Source organism: Panthera onca, chromosome C1 (assembly GCF_046562875.1).
Source record: "Panthera onca isolate mPanOnc1 chromosome C1, mPanOnc1 haplotype 2, whole genome shotgun sequence".
NCBI lineage: Eukaryota > Metazoa > Chordata > Mammalia > Carnivora > Felidae > Panthera > Panthera onca.
The window spans coordinates 31,571,929-31,596,250 of NC_138346.1; the positions used below are offsets into that span (position 1 = coordinate 31,571,929).

Sequence of the window (24,322 nt, forward strand, 5' to 3'; positions counted from 1 at the left end):
TTGACGTTTGTCTTTTTCATTTTAAAATTTGCATTGCCGGTACAAAAGCAATGGTAGGAAAATCTGCTCGTTTCCTAGCAAGGATCAAAACAATGGCGCACAATTGTAGCCACTGTATTCTTCAGCGTTTCAAACACAGATTTTTTTAAAAGTTGAGTTCACTTAAAGATCTTGAAGGGATAAAAATTATTTTATTACATCAACCTCTGATCACCTCTCTTCAATATCCGATGCAACAAAATTAGAAGTACATATAAAGGATAAGTGTGAGCTCCAGGAAAAGGCACACACTATTGTTTCACTTGCATGCTGAACCACTGGCTTTTTTCATGGAACACCATTTTTACCTCAAAAAATAACTGATGGAGAAACCATGGCAATTCCAATTTGGGTATTTGGTAGAAATTTTCTAAATAAACAATACAGTGAGCCCATCACTTCAAAAATAACAATTGAAAGTACTTATTGCCACTAATAAATTTCAACCTTTTATTTTTTTTTTAATTTTTTTTTTAACGTTTATTTATTTTTGAGACAGAGAGAGACAGAGCATGAACAGGGGAGGGGCAGAGAGAGAGGGGGAGACACAGAATCAGAAGCAGGCTCCAGGCTCTGAGCCATCAGCCCAGAGCCCGACACGAGGCTCGAACTCACAGACTGTGAGATCGTGACCTGAGCTGAAGTCAGACGCTTAACCGACTGAGCCACCCAGGCGCCCCAAAATTCAACCTTTTAAACAAAAATTAGGGTTTAGGATAAGCTATATCTACCACCATGAGCTTGACAGTTCCTCATCCTTAAAGACTTTTCTGATGAGACTGATAGTGATATAAGCAAACATGATATTTTGATACTGTATAATGAAACGTGTCAACATTTGGAAGAGTAGCATCACTCAGTCAACCACTATTTTCGAAATGACCAACGCATGTCAAAAATGCTACAAACCCATGCCTGGGTAAACAAACCATTCAAAGGACAAGACAAACCAATGGATTTGAAAACTTCATTGATAGGATTTCAGATTCCACACTGCAACAATTAAGACCTAGATCACTTGTTGCGTTTTGGTATAGTATCAAAAATATCAACAATTATCTGGAAAGACTATCAAAATATTCCACCATTTTCCAACTACTTTTCTGAGTGGGATAGATTTTCTTCCTTTATTTAACACAGCAAATTGCAGAGGTGCCTGGGTGGCTCAGTCGGTTAAGTGCCCAAATCGTGGTTTCAGCTCAGGTCAGGATCTTGCAGTTCTATGGGTTCGAGACCCACATCGGCCTCTGTGCTGGCAGCGCAGAGCCTGTTTAGGATTCTGTGTCTCCCACTCTGCCCCTCCCCGACTTTTGCTGTCTCTGTCTCTCACTAAATAAACTTTAAAAAAAAAAACATAAAAATAAGTAAAACAGCAAATTGCAACATACTGGCAACAAAGATAGCTAGGAGGATCCAGGTGTTTTCCATTAAGCTACACGTTATGGAAATCTTCAAAAATGTAAGACAATGTCACTCACCAAATTCTGCCTTGAAAACTTTACTTTTATGTAAAGTAACTTATTTATGTTAGCCTGTGATGGGTTCACTACTGTTATTTTTAAATGAAGTAATTATTTTTATGGTACTTCAATTTTAGTTTCAACTATGTAAATACTGGGAGATATAACCCACATCAACAAAAGTTCTATAGCTGCACTGTCCAATACGATAGTAACTAGTATAATGTGGCTACTGAACTCTTGAAATAGGACCAATCTGAATTGAGATATGAAGTGGGAAATATACACTAGATTTCAAAGACTTTGCATTAAAAAGAACATAAAATTTCTCCACTTCTTATATTTGATTACATGTTGAAACAATATTTTGAATTCACGGTGTTAGGTAAAATATATTAATTTCAAGCTTTTACTCAATGTGACTACTAGGAAATTTAAAGTCACATATAGCTTGTATTTCTGACTTGCATTGTATTTATATTAAACAGAACTGTTCTATAGGTCCTTAATGGTTTTTTGTTTTAGGTAAAAGAGCCAGGAGATCAAAGTTTTAAAAACTGCTGCTCTATGGGAAAATGAACTAGTTGAAGGGGAAACAACAACAACAACAACAACAACACGCCAATCTATAGACTCTGACATTTAGGAGGCCCAACGGGACACAGAATGACCCCACAGAGATAAACCACCACTAGTCAATAAGGCCAGAACACAGGTTCACTCAAATATAAAAACGTGGTAAGGCTCACCAGAAGTGTGTGGAAATCCTCTAACATGAAGGTCAAAGACCAACACAAATAAAAATGAAAAATAAACATCCCTGTGAAAAGACAAACAGTGTAAATAGAAAAAAACCTTCAAAAAGATTTTAATATCCTCAGAGAGAGAATACTGCGTCCACGTAAAAACAGCTATGCTTAGAAATTAACATTCATAAAACTTGGAAAATTTGATGGCAGAAATAAATTCAATAGAAAAACACATCTCAGCATCACGGAGAGTAGAAAGAGAGAAAAACAAAGAGAAAAAACAAAAACAAAACACTGGTAATAAACTTAGAGGAGCACTCCAGAAAGGCCAACATGCAGAAGAGTCGAGTCAGAAACACCTGAAAAACGGTGTCTGTGTGTGTGTGTGTCTGCGTGTGTGTGTTGGGGGTGGCCTGGGGGGAGGAGGGGAATGAGGTTGCAGTAATAATGTTTCCCAAAACTGAAGGATATGTCTGCAGACATAAAAGCTCTAGCAAATGCCCCAAGTACCAGCATAATAAATGATTTTAAAAACCACACACATCATGAAATTTCATATGACTGGAGGGGAAAAAATGGGAACGTTCTATAGGTGCAGTGCAGATAAGTAGAGGCTTTCTCAACAATAACGCTGAAAACAAAATAAAATAGGAAGAGTATGACTTCAACCTAGAATCTGACTTTAATAATCAAGTGTGAATGAAGAACAAAGACATTTTCAGACATAACCATCAAAAAAAAAAAACTTCTCAAGAATCCTTTCCCAGAAATTTCCCAGATGTGTCTGAAATATATTGAGAAGAGTATCACTAAACGAAATGAAACCATTATAAAACCAGGAAAATACAGGGGCATCTGGGTGGCTCAGTCGGTTAAGTGTCTGACTTCAACTCGGGTCATGATTTCATGGTTTGTGAGTTTGAGCCCCACATCAGGCTCTGTGCTGACAGCTCGGAGCCTAGAGCCTGCTTTGGATTCTGTGTCTCTGTCTCTCTCTGCCCCTCCCTGACTCATGCTCTGTCTCTCTCTCTCTCAAAAATAAAAAAACATTTAAAAAAACAGGAAAATATATTTGTGCAAGCAAAAAATTGTAATTATAGTACACTATGTGGCTCAGCTTTGAACCACATTTTACAGTCATACTAATGTAAAAACTGAATATTAAAATATGTATATTGTGCACTTGAAACTAATGTTATAGTGTATATTAACTAACTGGAATCTCTTTTTTTTCTTAACTTATTTATTTAGGTAATCTCTACCCCAACATGGTAGAACTCTCAAACCCCAGGATCAAGAGTCACATGCTGTTCCACCTGAACCAGCCAGGTGCCTCTAACTAACTAGAATTCAAGTAAAAACTTACAACTTTGAATGGAACCACAAAAGACTCTGAACAGTCAAAGCAATCTTAAGAAGAATAAAGCTGGAGGTAACATTCTCCCAGATTTCAAGATATACTACAAAGCTGAAGTAATCAAAACAGTATGGTACTGGCACATAAATATATATACATAGATCATTGGAACAGAGCCCAGAAATAAGCCCATTCTTATACAATCTATAATGAAGGATCCAAGAATAAACAATGGGGAAAAGACAGTCTCTTCAACAAATGGTGCCAGAAAAACTGGATCACTTTCTCACACCACAGACAAAAACAAATTCAAATTGGATTAAAGACCTAAATGTGAGACTTGAAACCATAAAACTCCTAGAAGAAAACACAGGCAGTAATTTGACAATCAGCCTTAGCAGCACTTTTCTAGATATATCTCCTCGAGTAAGGGAAACAAAAGACAAAATAAACTATTAAAAATCTATCAAAATAAAAAGCTTTTGCACATTGAAGGAAATCATTGGCAAAATGAAAAAGCAACCTACTGAATAGGAAAAGATTATCTTCTCTTGTAAAACAAACATCTGACCAGAGACCGCCAGTGTTCCCTCTAGGCAACAACCAACCACAGCTGAGCAGGGGCGACTCAGTGTCTCCCCAACACTCAGCATTACACATTCCACTACCAAATAGTGTACATTTCTCCATATGCACCCCTATAAATGAGAAAAAGGACACGAAGATGCCATCTTTCAAGAATTAGAAATAGCACATATGTTTGCAGGATCGCATTGCCTACAATGCAACAGCAGATGTTTATTTCTCCAGTTGCTCATTCAGCCCCTTCAATGACTGAGGTCTGGCCTGCCTAGTTTAAGAGGTGACGGGCTTGAACGAAACAAACTCAATCATTTTTGCTATGTCCTGCAAGCTCGCATTTATATATTTACTTTTTCCTAAATACTGCAAAGTTTTTTACATGTGATACATGCAGAAGAAATTAAAATAAGCAGATCAGCGTATTTTAAAATAATTGCAGACATTTTCCAATTTATACTGTCTGTAACTCTACTAAGAACATTAAAAATGAGACTGCTTCAATGTTTTCCTCATTTTACTTTTGATTTAGAGGATACATATTATAAACCCGAATCAGAGACAAATCTTTAAGGTCTCTCTGCCTTAGAATGGGGTTGAATGAAGCAGAGAGAGGCGATATAACTTTAAAACCAAGACTATTAGTTTTATTTACATGCCACAACACAATCTTCAAATGACCTCTGCCTTCCCAAGTAACATTTTAACTAAAGTGACAGAGAATGGAATGCCACATTAGAATTGAAAGCAAGATAAAAGGTAGGAGTCCTAATCTACTGCTCTACATAGCATTATTCATGACAAGGGTTTCCCACTTTCTCAGACAGGGTTCAAAATGTCAGCTTTAACTATGTAGCAAATTTTAATAGGATGCTTCTAAATGGGTACCCTAAGAGGGCTACAAGGATTTCTTCATCTACAGCACATTCAGCTACTTCTCATCTGGCTCCAGGAGTAGTTTCCCAGCCTATTTCCTTTCATCTCTGATGCATTTGGGCTGCTGAGCGAACCGCTCCCCTAATTCTGTCAGAAGCCGGAATAAAAATTTTGTTTTGTGTTTACGAAACATCAAAGTATGGGCAAGGAAGCCCTTGATGAAGGCCTCCCTGCTCTGGTTGCAGAATTACTCTGCCTGCAAGGTGCTACCCTCTGCTGTTGGAGGGTTGGCATCAGGGAAGTGGTTGGAAAATGCAGTGCTAAAACAGCCATTTCTGATGTAAATTGTAAAATGTCCTTGAGGTCTTCAAAAATCTGACAGCAATTCTTCAAGCATGCATCAATTAAATTTTATATGATAGCAATACTGCTAAGCAAATAAATACTTAAAATCATTGGGCTGCAGTAACACAGACTGGACCAACTAGCCATATCTTGTTCTCAGAACACTCAGAGGTAGAGAAGACAAGGTTTTTCCTACCCAGAGAAGAGCCTGTTGTGAAGCAGAGTAATATTCAAAGTGACTCTATAAAGGACAAGGGAACAGGAAGCCAGAACTCTGCTGATAAATTACTTAAATGATTTAATGTGGCAAATATTAACACCCGGATTTTACCATCTTTCACTGACCACTCTAATTCTTTCCAGAAGAATTTTCCAATGTCAAAACACTCAGAAAAATGTTGTAGGATTACTAAAAAAAAAAAAAATTGGTATTAGATGCTTTACCTTGACACTCTCAGACTTAATTTTCAAAATCAAAATGTTCTAAACAAATCCAAAAGCCTGATACGGAAGAAAACATCTTAAAAATGTCATTCAAATTTAACTTTAGACACAGAAATACAAGTTGTAAATTTTAACCAGTTTATTTTTTTAATATTTATTTTTGAGAGAGAGAGAGAGAGCGAGCGAGCATGCACACGAGTGGAGGAGAGGTAGTGAGAGAAGGAAACACAGAATCTGAAGCAGGCTCCAGGCTCTGAGCTGTCAGCACAGAGCCGACGCAGGGCTTGAACCCACAAACCACGAAATCATAACCTGAGCCAGTCTGACGCTTAACCGACTGAGCTGCCCTTAACCAGTTTATATTAAAATAAGTGTAACTCCAGACCAACGTAGCAAGGTATTACCTGCACCATTATTTCATAATTGGCAGGGTTTTTTTTAAATTTTTTTTTAACGTTTATTGATTTTTGAGACAGAGAGAGACAGAGCATGAACAGGGGTGGGTCAGAGAGAGACAGGGAGACACAGAATATGAAACAGGCTCCAGGCTCTGAGCTGTCAGCACAGAGCCTGATGCGGGGTTCGAACCCACAAACTGCGAGATCATGACCTGAGCCGAAGTCAGACGCTTAACCGACTGAGCCACCCAGGTGCCCCTGGAAGTTTTTATAATACAGAGAGGCAATGTCAGATTGAGGTACAAAGTCTCATTTTGATTTTAAATCAGTTTCAGACTTCTCCCTAATCCACAACACAACACATTGTAGCCATTCTATTATTCTGAGAAATGTAAATTAAAGATTGAAATCCTTTCACCTTCAAAATCGTCACCATCACACAAACATGTCCGTGTTACGTACGTGAGGGGAGGCAGGGAAAGCATGATGACGTCCAAGTCAGGGAATCGTAATCTGAGTATTTCCCAGGTAACCAACAGCCCTACACAATGATTTATGAATGTTACCAGTGCTCCCCAAATCTACTGAGCCAACTGATTTATCTGTGCTAATAAAGAGTTTATGCTTTCAGGACACATCATACCCAAAACTTATCTCCTTCCAGGCAGAACTATGAGAAAGTGAGACCCAGCCAGCTCAGAACAAATCCATTTGGCTTGAGATTCTGGGAGCCAAGGAGCATTCTGCTCAGCTTTACTCCCAGTGCCCTCCCCCAGGAGATGCAAAGCCACCCACACACACTAAGGGTAGAAGAATGGGAAAGGGCAGAGCTTTCTTTCCTGGGAAAAAAGCCAGAGTGAAAGTTCTGGGGGATGTAAACATATAACAGCTAGAGGAGAGCCATGGAAACCTTCTCCCCAAGCAAATGTGCTGTTCTGCAAACTTTCCTTGCCCCCTACAATATTTAGCGTTGCATTAAAGCAAATATTTTTAAAATACACAAGCATGTGCTGTTTAAAATGCCTAAAATTAAAAACAAACAAATTCCCCCTTATTGCCTGTCTAAAACCACCAACACATCCACTTTTTACCACCAGATATTTCTGAAGTAGATGACTGCTGGGTATACAAACTAGTTTAAAAACCTCCCCTTGCTGGTTCTGCCAGGATTCTAAACTGAGAATCCCATTACACACCCCGGAAATGAAGCACGATACGGCACCCACCATAGAGGGTTTTCTACATAGAGGGATAGAGGGTTTTACTACATGTCCCAATTGTCAAGTCTTAAAAAAAAATACCATGGCTTTCACATGATGAAGATCTACATTAACAGATCACAGTTTAGGGGCTCCTGGGTGGCTTGGTCGGTAAAACCTCCAACTCTTGATTTTGGCTCAGAGCACAATCTCGCAGTTCGTGAGTTTGAGCCCTACACAGAGCCTGCTTGGGATTCTCTCTCTCCCCCTCTCTCTCTGCCCCTCCCCTTCTTGCTCTTGCTCTCTCTCAAAATATAAATAAAACTTTTTTAAATATAATTTATTGTCAAGTTAGCTAACATACAGTGTATACAGTGTGCTCTTGGCTTCGGGATGATTCATCACTTATATAAAACACCCAGTGCTCATCCCAACAAGTGCCCTCCTCAACACCCATCACACATTTTCCCCTCTCCCTTACCCCCACATCGACCCTCACTTTGTTCTCTGTATTTAAGAGTCTCTTATGGTTGGCCTCCCTCTCAGTTTATAACTATCTTTTTCCTTCCCTTCCCCATGGTCTTCTATTAAGTTTCTCAAATTCCACATATGAGTGAGAACATAGGATATGTCTTTCTCTGAGTTATTTCACTTAGCATAACACCCTCCAGTTCTATCCACATTGTTGCAAATGGCAACATTTCATTCTTTTTCATTGCCAAGTAGTATTACATTGTATATATAAACCACATCTTCTTTACCATTCATCGTTAATGGATATTTGGGCTCTTTCCATAATTTGGCTACTGTTGAAAGCACTGTTATAAACATTGGGGTACAAATGCCCCTATGAGTCAGCAGTCCTGTATCCTCTGGATAAGTTCCTAGCAGTGCTATTGCTGGGTCACAGGGTAATTGTATTTTTAGTGTTTTGAGGTACCTCCACACTGTTTTCCAGATTGGCTGCACCAGTTTGCATTCCCACCAACAGTGCAAGAGGGTTCCCATTTCTCCACATCCTCACCAACATCTGTTGTTTCCTCAGTTGTTAATTGTAGCCACTCTGACAGGTATAAGGTGTATCTCAATGTGGTTTTGATTTGTATTTCCCCTGATGATGAGCAATGTTGAGCATCTTTTCACATATCTGTAAGCCATCTGGAAGTCTTCTTGGAAAGGTATCTATTCATATCTTCTGCCCATATCTTCATGGGATTATTTGTTTTTCAGGCGTTGAGTTTGGTAAATTCTTAATAGATTTTGGATGCTAACCTTTATCTGACATGTCATTTGCAAATATCTTCTGCCATTCCATTGGCTGCCATTTAGTTTTGTTGATTAACACTTTGCAGTGCAGAAGCTTTTTATCTTAATGAGTTCCCAATAGTTTGCTTTTATTTTCCTTGCCTTTGGAGATGTTTCTATTCTTTGGAACAGCTTGACAAGAATAGGTATTAACTCTGCTTTAAATGTCTGGTAGAATTCCCCCGGGAAGCCATCTGGCCCAGGACTCTTATTTATTGGGAGATTCTTGGTAACCAATTCAGTATCTTCCCTGGTTATGGGTCTGTTCAAATTTTCTGTTTCTTTCCTTTTGAGTTTTGGTAGTGTGTGCGGGTGTCCAGGAATTTGTCCATTTCTTCCAGGTTGTCTAGTTTGTTGGCATATAATTTTTCATAGTATTCTCTAATAATTGTATTTCTGTGGTGGTGGTTGTGATCTCTCCTCTTTCATTTGTGATTTTATCTATTTGGGTACTCTCTCTTTTATTTTTGAGAAGTCTGGCTAGAGGTTTATCGATTTTGTTTATTCTTTCAAAAAAACCAGCTCTTATATTCATTGATCTGTTCTACTAGTTTTTTGGATTCTGTATTGCTTGTTTATGGTCTAATCTTATTTCTCTTCTGCTGACTTTGGGGTTTCTTTGCTGCTTTGTTTCTATTACTTGAGGTGTAAGCTTAGATTCTGTTTTTAGAATTTTCTTGCTTCTTGAGACAGGCCTGGATTGCAATGTATTTTCCTCTTAGGACTGCCTTTGCTGCATCCCAAAGGGTTTAGACGGTCATGTTTTCATTTTCATTTGCTTCCATGTATTTTTTAATTTCTTCTTTAATTTCTTAGTTAACCCATTTGTTCTTTATTAGGGTGTTCTTCAACCTCCATGCATTTGGAGGCTTTCTAAGTTCTTTCTTGTGGTTGATTTTACGTTTTATGGCACTGTGATCTGAAAATATTCATGGTATGATCTCAATCCTTTTATATTTGTTGAGAGCTGTTTTGTGACCCAATATGTGATCTACTTTGGAGACTGTTTCATGTGCACTCGAGAAGAATGTGTATTCTGCTGCTGTGGGAAGAAAAGTTTTGAATAAATCCATCAAGTCCATTGATGTATCATTCAAGGCCATTGTTTCTTTATTGACTTTCTGCTTAGATGATCTGTCCATTGCTATAAGTGGAGTGTTCAAGTCACCTACAATTACAATATTAGTATCTATAAGTTTGCTTATGCTTATGATTGATTTATATATTTGGATTCTTTCAAGTTGGGGGCACAATTACAACTGTTAGCTCTTCTTGATGGATAGACCCCTTAATTATGATATAATGCTCTTCTTCATCACTTGTTACAGTCTTTAAAGTCTAGTTTTTAAGTATGGCTACTCCAGATTTCTTTTGACTTCCAGTAGCATGATAGATGGTTCTCCATCCCCTCACCTTCAATCTGCATATGTCCTCAGGTCTAAAATGAGTCTCCTGAAAACAGCATATATATGGATCTTGGTTTTTTATCCATTCTGATACCCTATGTCTTTCGATTGGGGCATTTAGTCCATTTACATTCAGAGTGATTACTGAAAGATATAGATTTAGTGTTACTGTGCTATCTGTAGGTTTCATGTTTGGAGTGATGTCTCTGGTCCTTCGGAGTCTTTGTTGCCTTCTATCCACAGAGTCCCCATGAGGATCTCCCACAGAGCTAGTTTAGTGGTCATGAATTCCTTTAGTTTTTGTTATCTCTCTCTGCCCCTGCTTGCTGTCACTCTCAAAACTTTTTAAAAAAGAAATAGGTCATAGTTTACATTAATACATTCTTCTGTCATCGGATTTGGCTACCCAACAACTCCTAAGGAATATAACACTAAGCAATTAAGAGTTAATTCCCTCCCAGGAAGGTCCCTTACAGGAACCAGAGACTACACCCTTCTCTGGGGATTTAAAACAGCTGAGTACCTTCACAGGTGTAGCCCTCCCACACCCTTCATCTGCTTTGTTCTCAAATCCTTTGTTGCCACTGTATTCATTTCATAATTTTCTGCCCTTTCATAGCCTACTTTTTCCACATCATTCACAAAAGGACAAGTAGACACACAAGCAACGATTTCTGGTCCTTATAAATGAAGTCCTTATAAGAATGTTGCCAGTGGGGTGCCTGGGTGGCTCAGTCAGTTGAGCACCCAACTCTTGATTTCAGCTCGGGTCATGATCCCAGGCTCATGGGATGGAGCCCATGTCCAGCTCTACAGTGAGCCTGGAGACTGCTCATGATTTTCTCTCTCTCTCTGCCCCTTTCATCTTATTATTTAAAACAAAACAAAACAAAATGCTCTTCTTATTTAAAACAAAAAAAAAATTTTTTTTTAAGAAGAATGTTGCCAACTTAAAATGTTAATGGAAGCCCTACTGTGCTGGTCCATTCAACCAGTCAGTCATGACCTGGTTCCTCTACTTGCCATCCTTACCTCTACAGTAATCCCCTAACCTCTAAGGGCTTCCCTGGAGTCTGTACTTCTTAGAACTAATCAAAGCAAAGTTCTATGGAGGGCCTTCTTGAGGATTACATTATAGAAACAAAAAACTTGCCAAGTGTTGCACTTAATAAATGTAATCTTTCATATATGTGGTTGTCAGCATCTTCTATAGTCTCCTTTTGGTTACTGTCTTAAATTTGAGCTACTGAACATCTTGTTTATGGACTATCTTTCCAACTTGCTAAGATCATTATCACCTTCCTCAACAAGCTCAATTTAGTAAACCCCCAAAATAAGTGACTGTGCCCAGGAGCCGATTTTACAGTCACCTAGCAGTAGTTCTAGCACACTAAAGTTAGCACCTGTGTCTTGCTAACTAGTTTTTACTTCAAAGCAATAATCAAAGGGGAGGGGTGTCAGAAGGTAAAGGAGGGTGAGTCAAGTATCCTCCAGGGTTAGAAGGCACTTTGGACCCAAAAGGAAGCAAACCACTCCATACGGAGCTTCATTCAGGGTAACTTACTAATGGAGTGAGGGGGTGTGTGGAAATCTGGCAGACAAATGACCCAGGCAGCACACAGCTATTCTCCATCCTTACTCTCCACGTCTGGACCTTAACCCACAGATCGTATAGGGCGAGGGGCACTGTGGTAAGGTCAACAGGTAGCCATCTAAATTGACACCATCTGTGGACCAGAGGATCTCTACTAGTTAATGTGAAGCGAGGGCCTTCAGAGAGGCAGCCATCTCTACTAGTTATGTAAAGTGGGAGCTTCTGTGTGCCAGCCATCTCTACTAATTTCTAGAGTCTTCTGTGTGCCACTTTAGAGATCAGAACTAGCCTTCCCACATTCCAGTCAGAGCATACATTTAACCTCCATGGAACCTGAACACAAAGCCCTGAGGGGAGGTCATTAGACAAACAGGAACAAGATGGAAGACCAAAGATGGAGTCAGCGTTGTCAGCACTCTTACAAGGGGAAAGAAAGGTTTGGGGGTTTTAAGAGAAATACATAGGGGTGCTTGTGTGGCTCAGGGGGTTAAGCATCCAACTCTTGATTTTGGCTCAGGTCATGATCTCATGGTTGGTGGGTTCTAGTCCCACACCTGGCTCTGTGCTGACAGTGTTGAGCCTGTTCAGGATTCTCTCTTTCCCTCCTTCTGCCTCTTCCCTGCTCCTGCTCTTGCTTTCTCCCTCTCAAAAGAAATAAACTTTAAAAAAAAATTAAAGAAATATCTGAAAAAGAATGTTTGAGGCTTTAATATTTCTAAGAAAAACCATAAACACAACATAACAGCTACTGAATGATTTCTGTTTTCTTTAGAGCAGCATCCAAAGGGGATCCGAAGGACTGCCCATGGACTCACCTGAATTGAATGGTATATGATACTGAGGTGCACACAGGTGAGGCTTTCACAGCAACTTGGTTCTATTAACCTAGCAGCATCTTACAGAAATAGGTAATAAAACTAGGGAGTCAACTGTGGCCACTGGAGCTGGTTCATAGGTTGTTCTCCTATTCTGAGAACGTGGAAGAATCATACTTTACTGCCCATTCGAATTCAGGTTTGACATGTAACTGGCCAAAGAAATTTGAGCATAAGTAATATGCGTCTCTCTGTGCAGAAGCTTTAAGAGCCAGTGCATCAATTTACATTTTCCTTGATTTTCTATAATCATGGAAACATATTGTAAGATGGAGCCTCCATGTGGGGCCCCAGATGATAAAATGAGATCTCCTCATTTTATCAGACCCACCAGGGGCTGACAGCATGACCGAGAAATAAGCTGATTACTCTAAGCCAGAGATTTTCAGATGATTTGTTACGGCAGCATAGCCTGAACTTTTCTGATGCCATACCAAATTTTAAACCCCAATATGTAAGGCACAGTACTGTGCTACACTTGTGGGAAACTCAAATGCATAAGTCAGGCAGGGTAGAAAGCAGTATTGCATTAAATGTATATGAGAATCAGAGAGACCAAACATAACCGTGCTTGGGTCATGGAATGAAGTATAAAATTCTAGTTTCCATTGATTGAAAACCGTCTAAAGCCTTGGAGTGAAACCCTTTCTAAAGAAGAGGGGGGAGAGAAGTCAGCTTTCCATTGACAGATGATAGCATGAGCAGCAGTCAGTAAGGAAAACACAGGAAGACAGGAAGAAAGGAAGACAGGACAGGAGATAGCTGAGTGAGGGGGCAGCCCGGATTGCAGGAATAGTCATAGGAAATAAGGTTGGAAATATAAGGTGCAATAGAGCATGACAAGCCTTGAATGCCTCACCATAAAAATGTTAACAGCAACAATAATAAAAGCCATTTTGTCCCAACACATTTTAGGGCATTACATATATTACTCATTGCATTGTCACAATAACCCGCTGAGCTACTTGTTTCATCTGTAAAAGGGAAATTGTAAGAGGCTGGTATCCGTGGCTCACTGCTACGAGTCTCGCATCCAAGTGAGGCTCTCGGGAACACAACATCAATGTCCTAGAGGGGGATGAGCAAGTTCATCAACTCAGCCACCCCGATGATAGCAGCTGGACCCTAGACAATGACATGATGCTTGTCAAGCTCTTCTCTCCTGCAGCCCTCACTCCCTGGGTGTCCTCCATACCTCCACCTGTGTACCCACTGGCACCCAATGCCTTCTGTCTGGCTAGGGCAACACCCTGGGCTCTGGAACCAACTACCCCGACCTGCTGCAGTGCCTGGACGCCCCGCTGCTGAGTCAGGCCCAGGGGGAAGCCTCCTACCCTGGGCAGATCATGAAGAACATGGTTTGCGCTGGCTTCCTCGAGAGAGGCAAGGACTCCTGCAAGGGTGACTCTGGTGGCCCTGTGGTCTGCAATGGTGAGCTCCAGAAAATTGTCTTCTGGGACTATGGCTGCACCCAGAAGAAGCAGCCGGGAGTCTACACCAAGGTGTGTGATTTTTGTAGACTGGACTAAGGAGACCATAGCTGCCAACAGCTAAAACCCCAAGTCCCTCTACCATCACTATGCTAATAAAGTGAGCCTGTTACCAAAACAAAAAACAAAACAAACAAACAACAACAACAAAAAAAACAGTAACATGCAGGTACAGTACACTGCCCAAAGTCACAAAGTGAGTAAATATCAGAATCAGGACTTGAACTCGGACAGGGTCTGTGATATTAACCACCACACTACATTTCCTGCCACCGACCTTAGACTAAGAGGTGAGGAGACCCATTTACACTTCAAGGAAAGGGAGTCCCATGATTAGTATCGTGTTTCAGAAAGATTAGTTGTGTCACATATACGACGAATCAAAGAACACTGGTATGTAGGTAGAGATACCTTTTAGAAATCATCGAAACTAACCTGGTAAAAGACATTATGCCCCTGTATGAAGACAGGGACTAGTAACTATGAATCAGTAACTCAGAAAGTTGTATAGGGTCCGAACAACATGACTTTTGCCTATTTATGTGTGGGGGTGATACAGCCAGCTTCAAGTTCCTAGATATTCCTCTTGCTGAGAGAGTCTAATTCCCCTCTCATTAAATTTAGGCTTTCTTACAGACACGCCTGACCCCATAGATTGTGGCAGAAATAACTCTACATCCTAAGAAACCCCGAAGCTCCTTCCTGGCTCTCTTGCAAATGCTAGGAACCCTGAGTCACCTTGTAAATACAAATGCCCAGCTAAGAGGCTTTGTCAGAAAGCCCCAACAGTACATGCAGAGGGCACAGCCGGCCCCAGCCTTCCAGCTCTCTATGCCTGGGTGCCAGGCATGTGAATCCAGCCATCTTTGACCCTGCAGACCGGCCACCAGGTGAATATCACCAAGTGACCCCAGCTGACACCGCATGGAACAGAAGCACTCCCCTAGCCAAACTAAAGCAAATACCCGACCCATAAGCCCACGAGGTACAATGATGTCGGTATGTTAAGACCGTGTGTTTTAGAATGATTTCTTACACTGGACTAGGTCACTGGAACATGGCATTGATTAAAGGAACCCTGAAATTCAACCATCTCTATTAAAATCACTGGCTGGTGTGCTCAACCCCTCACTTCCCTGAGTTAGAACCTGTGCACTGGCCCCAAGGACTGGTATTCTTAGCAAGTTTCACTACCCCAAGTGCTTCTTAGACTAGGGTTGGAGATTAGAATCAAAACCATCTACACAACAAAAATGGAGCCAAAAAGGCCAGTTCACCACAAAATGAGTGCTACATGAAAACTTACATCGTTACCCATCTTCCCTGGCTCACTCCACCGCCATCCTCTGCCCTGGCTGCCGTATGAAGCATCTTGGAAGCCTTTAAATCGGCCAAATCCTGAGCCCCAGCCCAAAGCAATTACTGGGAGCAGTGTTTAGGTGATTCTAATACGCAGCCAGGACTAAGAGCCTCTGGTTCACAGTTAACCATGAATACGTTACTGCTTTACAAGCAAAGAAAGTATAAAAACAAAAGCCTTCCTAGGTCTGGCTTGATTGCCCCAAACTGCAGAGATGACCTCCAGGTACCATCTGAGCAAAAAATAACATCAGAAAGAAGGGCAATGTCTCCTCCCAAGAAATCTAAAATGACTTGTGTGTGTATATCACTTCAGTCAAACATTTTTAAATATATGAAGTAAATGTTTTCAGTTTCTCAGCATGTTTCAGGAAAGAGTGAAAACATAGGAGTTTGAGGAGCAGACGTATATTTCTGCTTTCAACATCTCTATTGGAAAGACTGGATGTTAAACAGCTTTTCAAGGGAAAATTTCATTTTAAAGAAGTTTAGTATTTGCACTGGGCACTCACCACCACATAGATTGTATTTTCTTCTTGTGCTGATATTAAAACTTTTTTTTTTTTCTGATATGAAGAATTCCAGAGTAAAATCTAAAGAATATTAATAGAGCTAAATACAAGATATCAAAATGACCTCCGCCCCTTTTGTAACAAAGCATTGTCCTTGTCCAATTCTCGGTGGTGAGGAAAAGCACTCAGGATGTCAAAGGATCAAAGAATACACCTTTTTCTATAAAACAAATGCTCTGTCTCAACAGTGTTAATATTCAGAGATTAGAAAATGAGGTCAGTAATGACAAACGCAATCGTGTCACCCTCGTCAGCCGGTGCTATCACGTGTAAGTGGAAATAACCAAATAGTCTTCAATAAATATTGATTACTCATCCAGCAAACATACCTACTACGTGCCAGGTGGTAGCAGATCAGGCGAAAGGAAATCTCCCCAGGATTTACCCCAGAGAGGGCTGCCTGAACCTGACAAAATCATTCCAGTCTGTGCCCAAGTGAACTCCCCTGGAAAGGCATGTCACTGTTTTCTGAAGGGGAAACTAAGGCAGAAAATGAACAAAGCTCTTTCACACCAACACGGAGTGCAACTCAAGGGCGGAAGTGTTTTTCCAACACTCCTGTTGGATTTTGCACTGCATTCTTCACATTCTTGGTGTGCCGAGTCCCCTTTGGAATTAGCCAAAAGCACTGGTGTGAGGAGTGAATCAGCGTAGTTTATAAGGCAGTTAGCAGGATGTACTTACCAGGCATTAAGGTTCTACATTTTTATAACAGATGGTTATTAGGGCAATGAAAAATGCCTTGTGGCCTGATTTAAAGAAAAACACTGACGTTAGGAGGAGAAATTTTCAGTGTTTTCATTATCTGTTCTTGATGGTCCTTAGGGATCCAAACAGTTCACACAGACTTTGCAGATCGCTTTACTTCTCAGGCTTAATGTGCCCCAGCAGAGAAATTAACAAACAATAACCACCGAAATTCGTTTTAGGAGGATTTCTGAAGTAATACTGGTAAATTAATCAAGACCCACAAATTATTTCAACCACAGCTAAAACACTGTATTTCTAAAACAACATGTGCCATTAGACAGCCAGATCCAGAAAAATCAAGAAAACTCTCAGAGGTTGACAGACAGCACATTTAATAAAATAGGAGTTACAAAGGCGTAAGAGGAAATTAACTCAAATGCCTCAGGTTATGTGATAAGGACTCAGTATTTTCAACTTTTCTGACTTTAAAGACTTTTCTGCTGCACTTCCTTGTTCCTGTGCTGAGCAAGAAGCTCTTTATTGACCACTTTAAAAGATAAATAAGTGAGCACAGAGCTATATAATTTAGAGAACTAAATACGCTCTCCTTAGAGTTTCGGAGGATGCTATTAACCTAGCATCAGTAATAACTGTCCTCTTAGCTGTTATTCTCATAAGTAGAGAGGGATTTATAACTATCCTGGCTCTATAGCTTGATTCAAAATATTTACTGAGCATCTGCTAAGAGTAAACCACAGCATTGGTCAACATGGCAATACAAAGTGTTATAAAGATAGCTCTTTACCATTCCCAATATAGCTGGGGAAACAGAATATAAAATCCAAATCACCAAAGGAGTGGTTGAGAGATGCTTTTTCAACTTCTAACTTCCATGTGATATGCCATCTTCTAACCAGAGTAAGAAGTTTAAAATTTCTGGGTTGTTGTTTTTTTAATCTTTGTATCTCACCTGCTCACACCAACTCTCAGCACAGAGATGTTCACACAACAAGAGCCCAAAAAGGATTGATTTCACTTGGTCTCCCTTTTGAATAGTTGGCTATATAGTGGCGAGAGTTGGCCCTAAAGTCTGTGCCAATGAGAAACAACCAGGCCACAAAGTGCAGATTAAAATCCAACATTATGACCTCAACTGACATTTTTACCATTCACAGGTCAGAAATGGTGTGTATACAACTAATTCTAACATTCTACCTTCCTTGGAACTCATTACCAGATTTTCGCAGTTTCTTTCTGCTACTATTTAAGGAAATTCTTAGGCAGGGTTTGTAGACAGGGAGTAGAACAGGAGATTGCAAACTAAATCAAGATAAAGTGAGTATATTCAGCTTGGAGGGGCGTACCTAAGATGGACAGGAAAAGCTTGTCCTACGAAGTTAACAATGAAACATCTGACCTTTGCATTACTTAGCAGATTTACAAAATGTTTCCACAAGCAAGATCTCATTCATTCTGTCCACATGACAAAATTTGTGTCCCCCTTGTACAAAACAGAACTGTAAGGCTGAAGGAGTAAACGGCAGGCGGCAGAGCTGAAGAACAAATCCAGATTGTGAACCAAGGCGGTGCTATTTGCTTAAGACCAGAAATAACTCACCCTCAAAGAGGGGATCAAAACAAATGATCTCCGGTTCGAGCCTCTCCCTGACCTAGAATTGCTGTATTAAAAAAAAAAAAAAAAAAAAAAAAAGGTAGCAACTGTATACCACCTCTAGTAGGGCCAGAAAGACAAATAGCTTAGATCAACTCAATTGTAATTAGCTAAACAAAGGACAAATCATCCATAAATTTCTAGAATTCCTTAAGAAGATACAGGTCATCCATGTGAATAATTTAGATGAAGTCTTGCCTTGGAACCACTCAGGATCACTTCCAGAACTTGTCTTTTAATCCTATGGTGACCGCAGAAAGAGGTAATTCTTCATCTCACTTTGAAAAATAGCATCCCTAGGATAATAGTGACAATCATTTTCAGCAAGTTTAGACCTAAATGAAGCAGCTCCTGAGCTGCTTAAGTTTTACATTATGATTTGTTCTTGTAAGAGGAGATCTCTATATTAAAGCGCTGGTTCCTGATTTGCAAAGGAATTCATCTGGAGGAGACTATTTATTGAAAAAAAAATCGTTCACATGTAAGAATTCAAAATTCATATCACATATCATAATCATTCTTCAATTAATCAAATTTGATGAGGAATTCTAATAACGTTTCACTGTTAAGTTTTTTATATATTAAAAAACAATATAGCAATCACCATCTAATGTGTAAGACCTAACCACTGCACAGATGATGTTCTAAATTTGAACTTGAAAGGAAAACCCATCAGCGTGCTTGCTTGATTTCTTTAATCTATTCATGTAGGTTAATTACCTGACACTCATTAAGATGACTCTGAGCTTCTTTAAATTTCTGACCATATTAACCTCTCCAACTAATCCTTATTAGAAAAATATTAAAGAGTGTTCATTGCTATTACAAATTGAATTTGAAATGATGAAACAATTATCAAATAAATGGAGTAGAAAACGAGGTTATATGCATGAGAAGATTCAATGCATCAAATATTTTACTTCCATTATTATAAAATAAAGGTCTTAAGGTCTATATCCAGGAAATGTGCTTAAAGATCAGTCCTTGAAAGAAATCTCTCCACTCCACTCTTAGTCTACCTATGGGGGGGACAAACAAAAACTTCAAGTTCGTTATTAACAGAATTATTCAGGAAAAAAATCTTATTTTTTTTTATGTTATTTTAAACCAAACAATTGGACAAAAAGATTCAACTATCTAGCTCAGTAAGTCTATATAAAACAATCACTTAATATCATGAGTCTTACATACCCTATCATTCATTTTGCAAATAAAATGGTGCAGACCTATAAAGTATTGGTCAACATCACAAAAGCATGAACTATGAATGGGTGTTACTTCTAAAGACTGAAAACTCATCACTTCAGTTCTAGGACAAAAGAGAAAATACAAAGACATTTCCTCTACAGACAAATTTCATTTAAAAGTTGCCCTATGCCCTTCATCAGACAATGTACCTACTCCGCATGTTTTTTCTTTAAGATATTATGGATAGTGTTAGCAGTGATATTTTGTAAATGTTCACTTAAGCTATACTAGAACTACAAGGCAAAAGAGCTACAAAAGTCTATATTCAGGCAACCGAGTGAAGCAAATGGGAGAATTAGGAGAAGGAACTTAAGGGAAAAGGAGGGGAAAATTGCAAGGCATATTTACCACAAATGACAAGGGATTAAAATCCTTAATATAGAAAGAGTTCTCCCAAAAAGTGTCTATTGTCCATTTTTTTCTTTCAAACTATAAATAGCAACAGCCAAAGGCAAAACATACACAGCAGAAATTAACTTCATTAGTACTGTTTTTTTTTTTTTTCAAAGATTTTTTTTTTTAAGTAATCTCTATACCCAACTTGGGGCTCAAACCCACAAACCTTGAGATCAAGAGTCACATGCTCTACCGAGTGGGCCAGCCAGGTACCCCAGTACTGCTTTCTTAAATGGCAAAATGTTCACCCCTTCATATTAACAAAAGTGAAAAAAGGTGGCATTCTCAAGCATGGTTGTAATCAGAACTCATCGGATTTCTTACTAAAGTCTGTAGGAAGACTGTACCAAAGTTTCACAAACATACACATCTATTGATTCAGGAGTTCCAATTTAAGGAATCAATCTAAGGAAATAACGATGGCTATTCAAAAAATTTGAGAGACAGATGTTCACAACAGCACTGTTCATCACTGTGAAAAATCTAACAACCTGAATATCCAACAATGGTATACTGCTGAAATAATGTGTGATATATGCATACAGTGTAATATTATGTGAACACACATATGCACTCATACACATTTTTTTAAATATGAAATTTATTGTCAAATTGGTTTCCATACAACACCCAGTGCTCAACCCAACAGGTGCCCTCCTCAATACACATCACCCACCCTCCCCTCCCTCCCACCCCCCATCAACCCTCAGTTTGTTCTGTTTTTTGTTTTTGTTTTGTTGTTGTTGTTGTTGTCCTCAGTTTTTAAGAGTCTCTTATGTTTTGGCTCCCTCCCTCTCTAACCTTTTTTTTTTTTTTTCTTCCCCTACCCCATGGTCTTCTGTTAAGTTTCTCAGGATCTACATAAGAGTGAAAACGTATGGTATCTGTCTTTCTCTGTATGACTTATTTCACTTAGCATAACACTCTCCAGTTCCATCCACATTGCTACAAAAGGCCCTATTTCATTCTTTCTCATTGTCATGTAGTATTCCATTGTGTATATAAACCACAATTTATCCATTCATCAGTTGATGGACATTTAGGCTCTTTCCATAATTTGGCTATTGTTGAGAGTGCTGCTATAAACATTGGGGTACAAGTGCCCCTATGCATCAGCACTCCTGTATCCCTTGGGTCAATTCCCGGCCGTGCTATTACCAGGTCATAGGGTATATCTATTTTTTTTAATTTTTTGAGGAACCTCCACACTGTTTTCCAGAGTGGCTGCACCAGTTTGCATTCCCACCAACAGTGCAAGAGGGTTCCTGTTTCTCCACATCCTCACCAGCATCTATAGTCTCCTGAGTTGTTCATTCTAGCCACTCTGACTGGAGTGAGGGGGTATCTGAGTGTGGTTTTGATTTGTATTTCCCTGATGAGGAGTGACGTTGAGAATCTTCATGTGCCTGTTGGCCATCTGGATGTCTTCTTTAGAGAAGTGCCCATTCATGTTTTCTGCCCATTTCTTCCCTGGATTATTTGTTTTTCGGGTGTGGAGTTTGGTGAGCTCTTTATAGATTTTGGATACTAACCCTTTGTCCGATATGTCATTTGCAAATATCTTTCCCATTCCGTTGGTTGCCTTTTAGTTTTGTTGATTGTTTCCTTTGCAGTGCAGAAGCTTTTTATCTTGATGAGGTCCCAGTAGTTCATTTTTGCTTTTAATTCCCTTGCCTTTGGGGATGTGTCAAGTAAGAAATTTCTGCGGCTGAGGTCAGAGAGGTCTTTTCCTGCTTTCTCCTCTAGGGTTTTGATGGTTTCCTGTCTCACATTCAGGTCCTTTATCCATTTCGAGTTTATTTTTGTGAATGGTGCAAGAAAGTGGTCTAGTTTCATCCATCTGCATGTTGCTGTCCAGTTCTCCCAGCACCATTTGTTAAAGAGACTGTCTTTTTTCCATTGGATGTTCTTTCCTGCTTTGTCGAAGACGAGTTGGCCATACGTTTGTGGGTCTAATTCTGGGGTTTCTATTCTATTCCATTGGTCTATGTGTCTGTTTTTGTGCCAATACCATGCTGTCTTGATGATGACAGCTTTGTAGTAGAGGCTAAAGTCTGGGACTGTGATGCCTCCCGCTTTGGTCTTCTTCTTCAATATTACTTTGGCTATTCAGGGTCTTTTGCGGTTCCATACAAATTTTAGGAGTGCTTGTTCTAGCTTCGAGAAGAATGCTGGTGCAATTTTAATTGGGATTGTATTCAATGTGTAGACAGCTTTGGGTAGTATTGACATTTTAACACAGACACATTTTTAATTTACCTCTTATACAAGTTCTGTGTGCCAGGTACTAGCACACAGGTACTAGCACACACTCCTAGCATTTTACAAATGTTAATTCATTTATTCATCATAACAACTCCATTCTATGGGCATTATCATTATCCTCGTGCCAGAGATGAGGCAATTAATGCAGGAGGCTAAATACCATTCCCCAAGTTACACAGCTAGTAAGGAGAAGAGCTGAGATTTGAAGTCAGGCAATCTAGCTCCATAGGACATACACAGCCACATAGAAACATATTATCTCTTATAGTGGGATTATAAGACTATAAATAGAATGGTATATTTTATGTATCTATATTTTTTTAATTTTCCAACTTGATCATGTATTATTCTTACAAGAAGAAATTTGTTTTAATGCACAAATAGAGTAACTCAGGAAATAGGGAAGGATAGGAAATGTGAAGTCCAAATCATCAAGATAGACATGGGAGTGGAGGCTTCAAAAACAGAACTAACAGAATGAATATAAGACAAAAGCAGGAGGCCCAGATCTGAGCTTAATTTTTTATCTGGTCGTCTTAGTTGGTCAATGTCAAATACTATGGGAAAGCTATTCATTTGAAGCTCTATTTCCCAAAGGCTCTTATTATACATAACAGTAATTATTCTGTGGGACACTAATAGATAGGAAGGCACCACAATCACATGGTTTTATACACCGTATTAAACAAAGGTAAAAAATGATCCCTTTGCCGCAAAATATATTCAAACCTTCAGTGACTCTACCAGAGACTAACATTTCCCAACTTATTTGTCCGTGAAATTATTTTCCAAAGATCTCTTCCTAATACCAAGGCTGTATGAAGCCCACTCTGGAAAAACCTGGATTGGAATATGTCCACTCATTCATTCCAACAATTACCAAGTGCGTGTAACGCGGCAGGCTCCCCTATGCACAGCGATGCAAGCTGCCGACAGGGAAGACCAGTTCTAGGCCCAGCTCACCACTCACCGGCCCTTGTAAGACTGTTTACTCAGAGTAGAAGAGGGTCAATATCACCTGTTCCCCTGCTCTAACAAATGTAATGAGTTTGCAAAGCACATTCCCACATGTTAGCAGTATAATCCTATGCAAACAACTACCTCCTCTCCACTCTCCAGGGCTAGGTTGCCATCACTGGTACATCACCATTTCCAACACCTTGGCTGGAGAGACAGGTGGGATTAAAAAGAACAGTTTCAGGGGAACTCTGACCAACAAATACAAAGGCATCCACACCCGGAGACTTTGAAGGGGCTGCACCAATTAGTGAGAACTCATCCGTGGGAACCTCTTATTTATCAGAGAGGCATCATTGGTTCAGATCTCTGCCACAAAAAAACCTACCTCAGCCCCTGGCACTTGAGAAAAATTACTCTGTTCTCATCAAGGAGTTGTGGAGGCACTACACAGTAGCATGGAATAGGGTCCTCTTCACAGATCCTGAGCACCACCAAAATCAAGCCAATGAATTAGGCAGGTTAATTTCCCATACCCAATTCTCCAGCCAGCTTAATTCCTTAAAAGCCTGAAATTGCTGCCTTTACACACATATAAATATAAAACCACAAATACAAATGTTCTCTGCAATTGTATTTCTTGCTAAGCTTCACTTACTTGAAAGATTATTTGGAGGGTGTTCCGTGTTTTTGTACGTGCTGAGGGTTTTTTGCAACTAACACTCTGTACGCTTTTCCACCAAACAAACCTCTAATCCTCTAAAGCCAGCAAATGGCAGACCCCTTTATGGGCAGCAGGATTCATCCTTGAACATGGAAGTCAAATAACCATTCTATTGTCTTTTTGCTAAACTACTCAAAAAATAGGTATGTGTCACCCATTCTTTGTTTCCAGACTGGCAAAATAAAAGGGATCTAAAAAGCTACTTGGAAAATAATGTCCCATAAGGTTCCATTACCACCCAGGAAGCCCTGCTCCAAGACTCTCAGCATCCCTACAAAGGCAAAACAAGTAGGAACAAAAGACACATAAAAAGAATAAAAGAT

At 39.6% G+C, this 24,322-nt stretch overlaps 1 protein-coding gene and 1 pseudogene across 4 annotated transcripts in view; one reads left to right on the plus strand and one right to left on the minus strand.

The window, feature by feature from the left end:
- PARD3B (par-3 family cell polarity regulator beta) overlaps nucleotides 1–24,322 on the minus strand; it is a 1,001,728-nt gene that overhangs the window by 922,519 nt on the left and 54,887 nt on the right. The gene's annotated exons all lie outside the window — the stretch shown is intronic.
- Nucleotides 13,767–14,180, plus strand: LOC144617046 (anionic trypsin pseudogene; annotated as a pseudogene).